We start from the raw sequence: 10,504 nt of genomic DNA, 5'->3' as shown, positions 1-10,504 counted from the left end.
CCACCCCTTGATCCCGAGCCCATCTATATGTTGCATCTCTTCCTTGATGGCCTGAGGTGTCATGGGCCCACCGAGCTATGAATAATTCACCTTTATGTTGCCAATCCAAATCTACATGAGCCACTTCAATTTTAGTAGCCTGATCTACCTGCTGGTTGTTTAAATGTTCCTCAGTGGCCCACCACTTGGGTACATGAGCATCTACATGACGTACCTTCACAACAAGTTTCTCTACCTGGGCAGCAATATATTGCCACAATGCAGCAGCCCAGATGGGATTACCTCTTTGTTATGAATTACTGCGCTTCCATTGCTGAAACCACCCCCACAGGGCATTTGCCACCATCCATGAATCAGTATAGAGGTAAAGTATTGGCCGTTTCTCTCATTCAGCAATGTCTAAAGACAGCTGGATAGCCTTCAGCTCTGCAAACCGTCTCAATTCACCTTCTCTTTCAGCAGTTTCTGCAACTTATCATAGAAGACTCCATACAGCTGCTCTCCACCTCCAATGCTTTCCTACAATACAGCAGGACCCATCAGAAAACAAGGCATATTTCTTTTCATGTTCTGGCAATTTATTATACAGTGTGGACTCTTCAGCACATGTCACCTCCTACTCTGGTAACATTCTGAAATCTTTGCCACCTGGTCAGTCCATGATAATTTCCAAGATTCCTGGACATCTGGGATTTCCTATTTGAGCTTGTTATGTGATAAATATGACCAAATTACTCCATCTAGCATTAGTTGTGTGATGTGTAGAGAAGAGTCCCTTTAAACATCCAGCCCAGCACTGGCAGGGGTGCCAGAAGGAGCTGTACTTCAGTACCAATCACTTCTGAAACAGCCCGAAGCCTTTCATAAGTTGCCAGTATCTCTTTTTCAGTTGCAGTGTAGCAGGCCTCTGATCCTCTATATCCCTGACTCTAAAAGCCCAAGGGTCAACCTCGAGTCTCCTCTGGTGCTTTCTGCCAGAGGGTCCAGGTAGGGCCATTCTCCCTGGCTGCGGTGTAGAGTAAAATTTTTACATCTTGCCCCGTCCAGACTGGCCCAAGGGCTACTGCTTGAACTATCTCCCATTTAATTTGTTCAAATTTGTTCAAAGGCTTTTCGCTGCTCAGGGCCTCATTTGAAATTCTTCCTGGTCACCTGATAGAGAGGGCTTACAATCATACTGTAGTTTGGAATGTGCATTCTCCAAAAACCCACAGTGCCTAAGAAAGCCTGAGTTTCTTTCTTATTAGTTGGTGGAGACATAGCTTTTATTTTGTTGATCACATCCACTGGGATTTTATGACATCCATCCCAAAAACTGGATCTCCTGTGCAGGTCCCTTGACCTTGCTTTGTGTTATGGCAAAACCAGCTTTCAGAAGGATTTGAATTGTCTCCCCTTTCTCAAAAACTTCTTCTGCTCTATTGCCCCATACGATGATATCATCAATGTATTGCAGATGTTCCGGAGCTTCACTCTTTTCCAGTGCATCCTGGATCAGTCCATGGCAGATGTTAGGCCTGTGTTTCCATCCTTGGGCCAGTCAATTCCAGGTGTATTGGATGCCCCTCCAAGTGAGTCTTCCCACTTTATTCAAATATGTTACCCGCTACTGGCAACTGCTAGTGCTCATGAAGGACTAACACTAACAGTTTATAGAATAAAACTCTTTATTAATATAAAATCATGATAAATTAAGGTTTGTGATTGCCGGTGATAGGGACTGTCTGCAAAAACAAACTTGAAGTGATATACAGCCAAGCTATAATCACTAATAACAGCTAGCGTGAGTTAGTGCACATAAGATAAAGTTCTTACTCAATAGGCGTCCCTATGGGGGAGAAGACAGGTTCAGCCCGTCAACTGATCCCAGAAGTTACGATGGAGTCTTCCCTAACTTCTCCCGTCATCTGTCCACTTTTTATACTTCACAGAACATTGCATATTCATTCATCATACACAGGACTGGTTACAAGTTTCTTGCTTCTAATGCAAATTAGTACACATCCTCAGTACTACTGAAGTTCCCTACTAACTACGCATGCTCCTCAAGCGGGGCTTTGCCCTCTTTCGGGGGGGCTATTTGAGTTCGAGGTCACCATCTCTCACTACCACTATTGTCTTTGACCTATTTTCAGCTAATTTTCTGTTGATGTCAGTGGATTGCAACACTTCATCATCTTGTTTCCTCTCATAGTCAGAACTCCCCTCACTTGAAGGCTTCTTTCTGTGTAACTTAGATAATGGTGTTCTTTTCACTATCTGTTCTGTGTTCCTCATCCTCCCCAAGGCTGACTACCTTGATTAAAGTCCCTTCATTCATAACAACTTTATGAACTTTAGCCAGATTGACCTAGTTTTGTGAACACTAAATCAGAGTGTGGTAATCCAGGAGTTTAGACAACAATTCCCCCTGCCCTGGGCTTATTTCAGTCCAGGACTAGTTCATCTCTATCACATTTAGGTGGAGCTTGAGTGACTCTAGTTATACATATTGTTGTTGCTAACTGGTATCATGTGCCCAGTGAGGTGTAGTAGTACCTTGGAGACAGGTAACTTTGAGATGGAGGTGTGCGTTAGTATTACAATGAGATTATTTCATCTGAGGAAAGTCATTTCGCCTCAATGGTTGACTCAGCCACAGACATCTCATGGATTCTTCATGTGACAACTGGTATGCAGCTTATCAGCTGTGTGGTGCCATCAAGTTCCCATTCCTGTAGGGAGCATGAAAGAGCCTGGCCATGGGGTCTCCACTCTGCTCCATCCTCCCTTACTCCTATCAGCATGTGCTGAGCTGGCAGGATGTGTTGCTTAGGGAAATGTGGTGATGTAGATTCTGTGCATGCCAACCATCCTGAAAGTGATAGCTGTATTTTATCCTAAAAAGCTTTCTGTAATACTGCGCTTCTATTAGGTCCCAGTTTTCTCTAATTCCCCCTGCCCCCACAAAGTGATTTTCCCACACCTACCTTTTTAATTATCTTCCTTAGCTTTTCTGGGCAGAGACTTCCTTTTCCTTGAAAGGCAAAGAGGAGCCTTACTCAAGAGGTTGGGATTGCCCATGGCCCTGCTGAATCTGTCTGTCCCCTTCCAATTCACCTGGAAAGCACAAACCACAGGAACCCTGCAGACAGGAGGATGAGTGCCAACAGTACAGCCACCCCAATCACTGTCTCAAGCCATGGGCCTGAGTGCTGCCCTGCAACTAACACACAGCCAGGAGTGGGTGCCACAGCCTGAGCCACATGTTGGCAATGGCCCCAACAATAGCAATGGGTGTGCACAAGTGTGTAGACATGTGTCTTGACTTAGGTTTCTTGTGGGATGGAAGATCACCCCCATGTGTGGGAAATGAAAGCTTTCCCCTGTTCCCCCACAACAAGACCCCCCTGCTCCTGTGCTTAGCCAGCTCCTCTCCATGGGAAGCAGCCAGGCTAGGAAAAGGGAGCCTTGGGCACAGGGAGTGAGGAGCCCACTTACCAACAGAGAAGCTATAGCACATGCAGGTGAACTCTGCCTGTTGGAGGAGATGGGAAGGAGAGCTCAGGCCACTTCTGTCCTGCTGCCCACTCTGAGGGCAAAGGCCTCTCACCCATGGCCACCAAATGCCCCAGCTGTGGACAAGGACCCCGGAGACACTGTCCTGCCAAGGCACCCAGGCTCTCGGCACAGGGGCTGAGAGCAGAGCCCATGTGGCACTGCCACTTATCTTTGGTGGCCAGCCCAGACCCAGCCAAGGGGCCCGGCCCCAGCTGGCAGCGTCCCTGGGGAGCAAGACCCCTCTGTGACGTGTACCTGCTGTGAGTGGCAGATGAAGTGGAAAAAAAGGCCATGTAGTCCCAGAAGGACCAAAGGGCAGTGTTGTGGTAATCTGTGCTCGCTGATCCCGTCACCCAGCACAAAGCCCACAGGGGCAGTGAGGTTGAGCATGGCAGCCACATAGGCACCAGGATGCTGGCTGGCATTGAAGGACTGTGACTCCCACGAGCAGGCACCTTCCACCACGGTGCTGTTGTGTGTCGCAGCCACAATGAGCTGGTACTCCCTGCAAGGCAGGGTGGTGAGAGGGCTAGATAAGACGGGGACAGGGAGATTGGGATGGAGGCAGCTGCAGGCAAGTGCTGCTGGTGGGGAAACCAATCTCAAGGCTGTGGAGAGCAGAGCTGCCAGGCGCTACACTCACCTTGCTGCCTCTGTGGGTCGGGTTATGGGGTGGAGGAGAAGCACAGCTGTCCCTTGGGATGGGGAGGTATCACAGACACTGCAGTAACTAATGTTGAGAGGGTCTAGGGTGTCTGGAAGGGAAGACCTGGGAGTTGAGCATTAGTAAGCAGGATGGCAGAGGCTGTGCTGAGAGCAGGGGTAGTAGCCTTGGGCAGTGCAGACTGCAGAGCACAGCTCCTCTGTTCCCAAGCTCCTCGGCACTGGCTTGGAGGCCACAGGGCTGGGGACAGAGAGCTGCCTTAGCCAGGGTGCATGCTATGGCCACCCTGGAGGGACTGGGGCACAGAGTCTTACCCAAGATTTTGGTCTGAAACTCCCACAGCAATACAACCCCGACTCCAGCAGCCATGAGTCCCTGCATTGTCACTGTGTATCTGCTGCAGGGCTGTGCTCAGGCAACAAGTGCTCAGTGACAGAGTTGCTCAGCTGCAGCTGTTTCATCTCGAGGAAGCCACTGTCCTGTGCACTCCTGGCTGTGGTGTTCAGCTAAGGACAGGAGACAGAGACAGAGGGCAGCAGCACCAACCTGCCCTCTGGGAACCTGCTCACAGCACACCAAGACAGAGAAAAGCACCCCTGCAAACCTCCCCTTCTCTTCACCTGCCACAGTTGTGGAAAGCTCTCAGAGAGGAACTACCAGGAGCCCTGGCCCCATGCGTGGACCTCAAAGCAGATAAGAGGAGGAGAGGAGGAATTTGGAGCCAACACTCAAGACGTCAGAGTGGCTGCCTTTGTGAGCAAAGGACCAAGCCTCTGTGAAGAGCTGAGGGCAAGAGGGAGGCCATTCATTTGAAGATACATGTAATATGTGTATATACATGTGTATATACATGTAATGAGCCTAGGCCAGGTCATTAATACGATATTTCAACACAGCAGGCGCTGTGTTGACAACTCTCAAAAGAAGAGCCCTGAATTTCTCTTTCCCCCTGTGCAAGGCTGGACTCTGAAAGCTTTGTCTACATGAAAAGGGGAAGACAGTTCCCACAAGGGATACAGTTTGAGGGTGCCCATGTGCCAATGCATCATCTGAATTTCTCCTGAGATCCCAGGCCAGCCTCACTGCTGCTGGGGTCTTTATAGAAATGGCATTTTGGGAATATGCAAAAAAAAGGAGCTAACTGAAACAAAAAAAAAAGGGTTCTTGTCACAAACAGAGGTGTCTGAGAGCAGGTAGCCAGCTGGAACAGACCCACAAGTAATGCCATCAGGGCCCTAGTTTGCAGGTTTCCCCATGAAACAGCTGAGGGGCACGAAGAACCAGCATATCTGGGTCCCTGTCACCCCATGGAGAGGTCTATCCTCAGAGAGGGCATAAGACACACTGATAAGGGTCTCTGCCCCCCAATGCTAGAAAGCAGGGCTGCACTGTGGGAAGAGACCCAAACTCACAGACAGAGAAGGCACTTCCTGCCATGCACTGTGGAAAGCTCAAATAAACGGTGCAACTCTCCCAGAGGAAGAGGGGTTTTCAGAGGACAACTTAAACCATAGGATCTCCTGTGGTAAGAACCAGAAACAAGCACACAAGAGGCACAGGAAACCCTGGGAGGCCACTCCAGCAGACACATCAAGTCCTGCACACTAAGATGTAAAGTCTGCTAAACCCCAGGCTGAGCAGATCTGGGGAGGAAGCCCAGAGAGCAGGGAATACCCACCACCTCTCTGGGCAACTCCACAGCATGAGGAATGTTGAGGGTGAGAGAGAAAACTTTCATGCTCATCACAGCCAGATGCTCACTAGGACACTGAGGGGAACCACAAGTCATCAATTTTCCCTTCCCCATTCACTCTACCTGCCTGCACACAGCTCCAGGCAGAGAGGTGCCTGGCAAGGTGAGGGGAACCACAGGTAGTCTGCGGTTCCCTGGTACCTGGTATCCGATGATGTCCCCTTTTCAGGAGGGCAGCGCCTTCTACCTGAAGGACCCCATGCTGGCATCCAGCCACAGCTACTCTGGTTTGTCCAGCACTGGAAACACAGGAGGATGGGGTCACACATGGGGCCAGTGAGGAAGGCCTGAGCCCAGAGCAGGGTGCAGGCAGCTCCTGGTCCAGGGGACAGGCTGCAAAGGGACCCCCCCAAGCAGGTTTTGTCCCCCACAGAGGGCACGTGCTGCAGCATCAGAAGCAAGCAGCATCAGTGTGGTGAGGAGGGGGAGAGTGAGGTGGGGACATGCTGTGGTCCAGGGCCCTGCACAGCCCCTTCCCCAGATCCCACAGGCTCCAAGCAGCCCCGATCACAGGACCATCACTGCAGGGAGCAGATGCTCGGGCCGAGTTGCCAGGTGAAGGGCACCTTTATATTTCATGTAGGTGGGCACATACCCATTTCCTCTGTCCTGAGCAGCCATGTGAACAGAATTGTACTGGGGGGCAGGGAGATAGTGACGCTGTAGACAGTGAAGGGCTGCACAGGGGGACAGGCAAATGTTCCCTCTTGGCCGTGTAGCATGTCCTCTCCCTTCACCTCTTCAGTCTCACAGGGAAGGGAGGAAGGCACTGCTAGACAGCACATGGCCCACATGCGCTGGCAGGCATCAAGGATTCTGCAGGTCCAGTTCAGTTTGATGCTGCTTATGGAAATCTCCAAGGTCCCAGGGACAACCTGAAGGACCTTTGTGAAGGAAACATTGCAAGAGGGTCATTTCCTTCCCTTCTCCTTCCAGCCAACCTCCATCATCCCCAGCATTCCCTCATTAGCCTGTCCCCAGCACAATGGCGACAAGGCCATCCTGCCTTCTTCCAGACAACACTCAGCCACTGTCTGCACCCTCCTCTGGACCTGAACTGTTCCCAGAGGTACTCTGGGTACTGCATTGACTGTGTGCCCTGGTTTCAGATGGGATAGAGTTAACTTTCTTCTTAGTAGTTAGTACAGTGCTGGGTTTTGGCTATGGTGTGAGAACAATGTTGATAACCACACTGATGTTTTCAGTTGTTGCTGGGTAATGTTTATACTAAGTCAAGGATTTTGTGGTTTCTTGGGCCTTGCCAGCCAGAGTGCTGGAGGGGCACAAGAGACTGGGAGGGGACACAGCCAGGTCAGCTGACCTGAACCAGCCAAAGAGGTATTCCATACCATGGGACGTCATGCTTGGTATATAAACTTGGAGGGTTTGCTGGGGGGGGATCATTGCTCAGGGACTGGCTGGGCATTGGTCAGTGGGTGGTGAGCAGTTGTGCTGTGCATCACTTTTCCTTTTCTCTTTTCCTTTGGATTTTACCCTTTTCTCCCACCTTTCCATTATAATTGTTATTATTGTTATAGTTATTATTACCTCTTTATTCTATTTAAATTATTAAATTGTTCTTATCTCAACCCTCAAGTTTTACATTCCTTTCCAGTTTTCCTCCCCACCCCTCCGGGTGAGGGGGAGTGAGCAAGTGGCTGTGTGGTACTTGGTTGCCAGCTGGGGTTAAACCATGAAAATGTGGAAGAGTACAAGGAAGTACTTGTGGCCACTCTGCAGCCACCACCCTGGGGCTAGCAACTGATCTGGTGACTGGTCCCTTTTTTACCAACAATAACTTAGCCAACAGACCCAGCGGACAGAGCTGGGTCCTGCCCTCCTGCTCCTGGACTCTTGTACTCTTCTCCATAAAGACCCATCCAGCTGGTCTGGACACACTGCCTGGGGCCCTGCACACAGTGATGAGGACTTGTCCCCCTTGGCACTGTGCAGGGATGCCCCAGCTGGCAACAGCACAAACAAATCTGGGATGAATCAGCAGCAGTTTTCTCTGGAGTGAATGCTGTCCTGGTTTCAGCTGGGATAGAGTTAATTTTCTTCTTAGTAGTTAGTACAGTGCTGTGTTTTGGCTATGATGTGAGAACAATGTTGATAGGACACTGATGGTTTTAGTTGTTGCTGGGTGATGTTTATACTAAATCAAGGACTTTTCAGTTCCTTGGGCCCTGCCAGCCAGAGGGCTGGAGGGGCACAGGAAATTGGGAGGGGAGACAGCCAGGACAGGTGACCCAAGCTAGCCAAAGGTGTTACAGATCTGCTAATAAGTTAGAATTAATTGACTTTATTTGATTCTATAAAATCATTTGGAATAAGAAATATATTTTAATGAAACTTGTAGTTGCACAGCAAAAGCTGCTATGAAATCCTCTGTACAGCCCTGTAGCAAGGCCAAAAGAATAGGTCAGAATCACCTAGTAGGAATAATTAGAACTTAGACAATAGACTTAAGATTCAAGATGATTGAAGATAATTGGATACAGTATTTACAAGTAGACTGGGAGAATGCATTGAAATGTCAGAATGCAGAATTAATGGGAAATGGGGAGAGTCGACTGGAACAACTTACAGTTACCTGCCAAGAAATCATGAACTTTAGTAAAAGGTAATTCCAGCAGGGGGAGATCGCGACCACCGACTCCTATACCACCTACCCAAATCGTACCCCAGACCCATTTCTAGACTTTTCTTATCTTTACTGCGCAGAATCGGATATGGGAGGAGAGTATGTTAATTATTTTTGGGAAATATTATGATTATGCATGAATAGTTAATGAATATGCATGAATAAGTTCTAAATATGGTGCATGATTTTGAAACTTGGTGTGCGTTGATCATGAGAGGACTCACTCATGCACCCAGACGTTAATAAAAAAGCGTCTGCTTATCTACATCACATTGGTGTTGATAAGTTCTTCATTCCGAGATTTCAGCAACAAAGGGATATTCCATAGCATGGTATGCCATGCTGAGTATATAAACTGGGGGAAGAAGAAGGAACGTGGGGACATCTGGCATTATGGCATTTGTCTTCCCAAGTAACTGTTACCCATGATGGAGCCCTGCTTTCCTGGGGATGGCTGAACACCTGCCTGCCCATGGGGAGTGGTGAATGAATTCTTTGCTTTGCTTTGCTTGCATGCGCAGCTTTTGCTTTACCTATTAAATTGTTCTTATCTCAACCCTTGAATTTTACATTCCTTTCCGATCCTCCTTCCCATCTCTCTGGATGGGGGAGAATGAGCAAGTGGCTGTGTGGTTCTTGGTTGCCAGCCAGGGTTAAACCATGAGAAATGCCCACACCATGCCCTGACAACCCCAAGCACAGGGCAATAATGACACAGGTCATATCCATCACTGCTCTCCTGCCTGGGGAGTACAGACTGTGAGCACTGGGAGAGTGGCTGGTTCACTCACTTACCCACACCGGTCATGTTCCCCTCCATAGGATGCCAGTGGCCCATGCTTTTCCTCACAAGCCAGCTGCTCCAAGGAATTGGGGAGACTTGCCTTAATCTCAGTTTCATGCAGGTGATCTCTGTAGCAGAAGACAAGTACCCTTCAGGGCACCTCAACATCACCACTTTATTTGGGTTGTAGAATAGCTAGTCTGGATCAGAGATAAACCTGGAGTCCTACTGGGTCTTCTGGCATTTCTCCGCACCAACAAGATGGGAAGGCATTAGCAGGGCAGAGGGTAGGTCTGCAGGGCATGACAGGGGATGGATTGGGGGATCCCCTTGTCTGGCACAGCAGGGCAAAGGATGGAACTCCAGGAAACCATATGGAGCAGCCCTCCCATGCCATGTCCCCAGCAAGGGGATGAGGGCAAGAAGGGCCTCACATTGCTTCCTGCAGGCCTCCCAGGAAAGAGTTCAACATTTGTCTCTGGGGCCTCAGCTCCCTCAGTCAAGCCTGGCAACACGCAACATTAAGGACTGGCACGGGCTACAAAAGGACCAGGCAGGACACCCTGGAAGCTTGTGCCATGCATAGAGCGGCCCCTGTGGGCCCTGCTCAGTGATCCACAGAAGCAGCATCCCCTTCCCATCCCACCCATATTCCCACACTCCCCGTGCTCACAGCTGCCTGCAGGGAACCAGCCCTGAGCTCTCTCACTGTGGCCCAGCCCAAGGAGTCACAAAGCACATGGCAAGTTTGGCTGTGCCAGACAACAGCACATTCCTGACTTTCAGCATGTTGTACTGGGCTTCCCACAAGAATGCAAGCTGGCCCCAGTCTCCCTCACAGAGGACTTCTACACCCCGACGCCTCCTGAGAAGGCAATAAACCCTGAGCCCAAAAGCTGACTCCTCCAGTGATGGCATGCAGCAGGGACCAAAAGGGGAGACCGGCACATGGGGAGGAGGCCAGGCTTTTGTTCCACCTGCATGGGCTGAGAAGACACAGGGAGCAGAGCTCTGTGATCCCCCAGACCCCGAGGCAATGCTTTTGGCCACCTCTACCATGCATGCCTGTCTGACCTCCAGCACTGTAAACCCCCCCCTCTGCAGGAGCGGTCTGGAAAC

At 49.8% G+C, this 10,504-nt stretch overlaps 1 pseudogene; it reads right to left on the bottom strand.

The window, feature by feature from the left end:
- Window positions 1–438: 438 nt before the first annotated feature.
- Window positions 439–9,629, bottom strand: LOC119140912 (annotated as a pseudogene).
- Window positions 9,630–10,504: the final 875 nt, after the last annotated feature.

The sequence above is a fragment of the Falco rusticolus genome, chromosome W (genome assembly GCF_015220075.1).
Source record: "Falco rusticolus isolate bFalRus1 chromosome W, bFalRus1.pri, whole genome shotgun sequence".
Taxonomy (NCBI): domain Eukaryota; kingdom Metazoa; phylum Chordata; class Aves; order Falconiformes; family Falconidae; genus Falco; species Falco rusticolus.
This window is presented reverse-complemented; position numbering and strand designations above follow the sequence as displayed.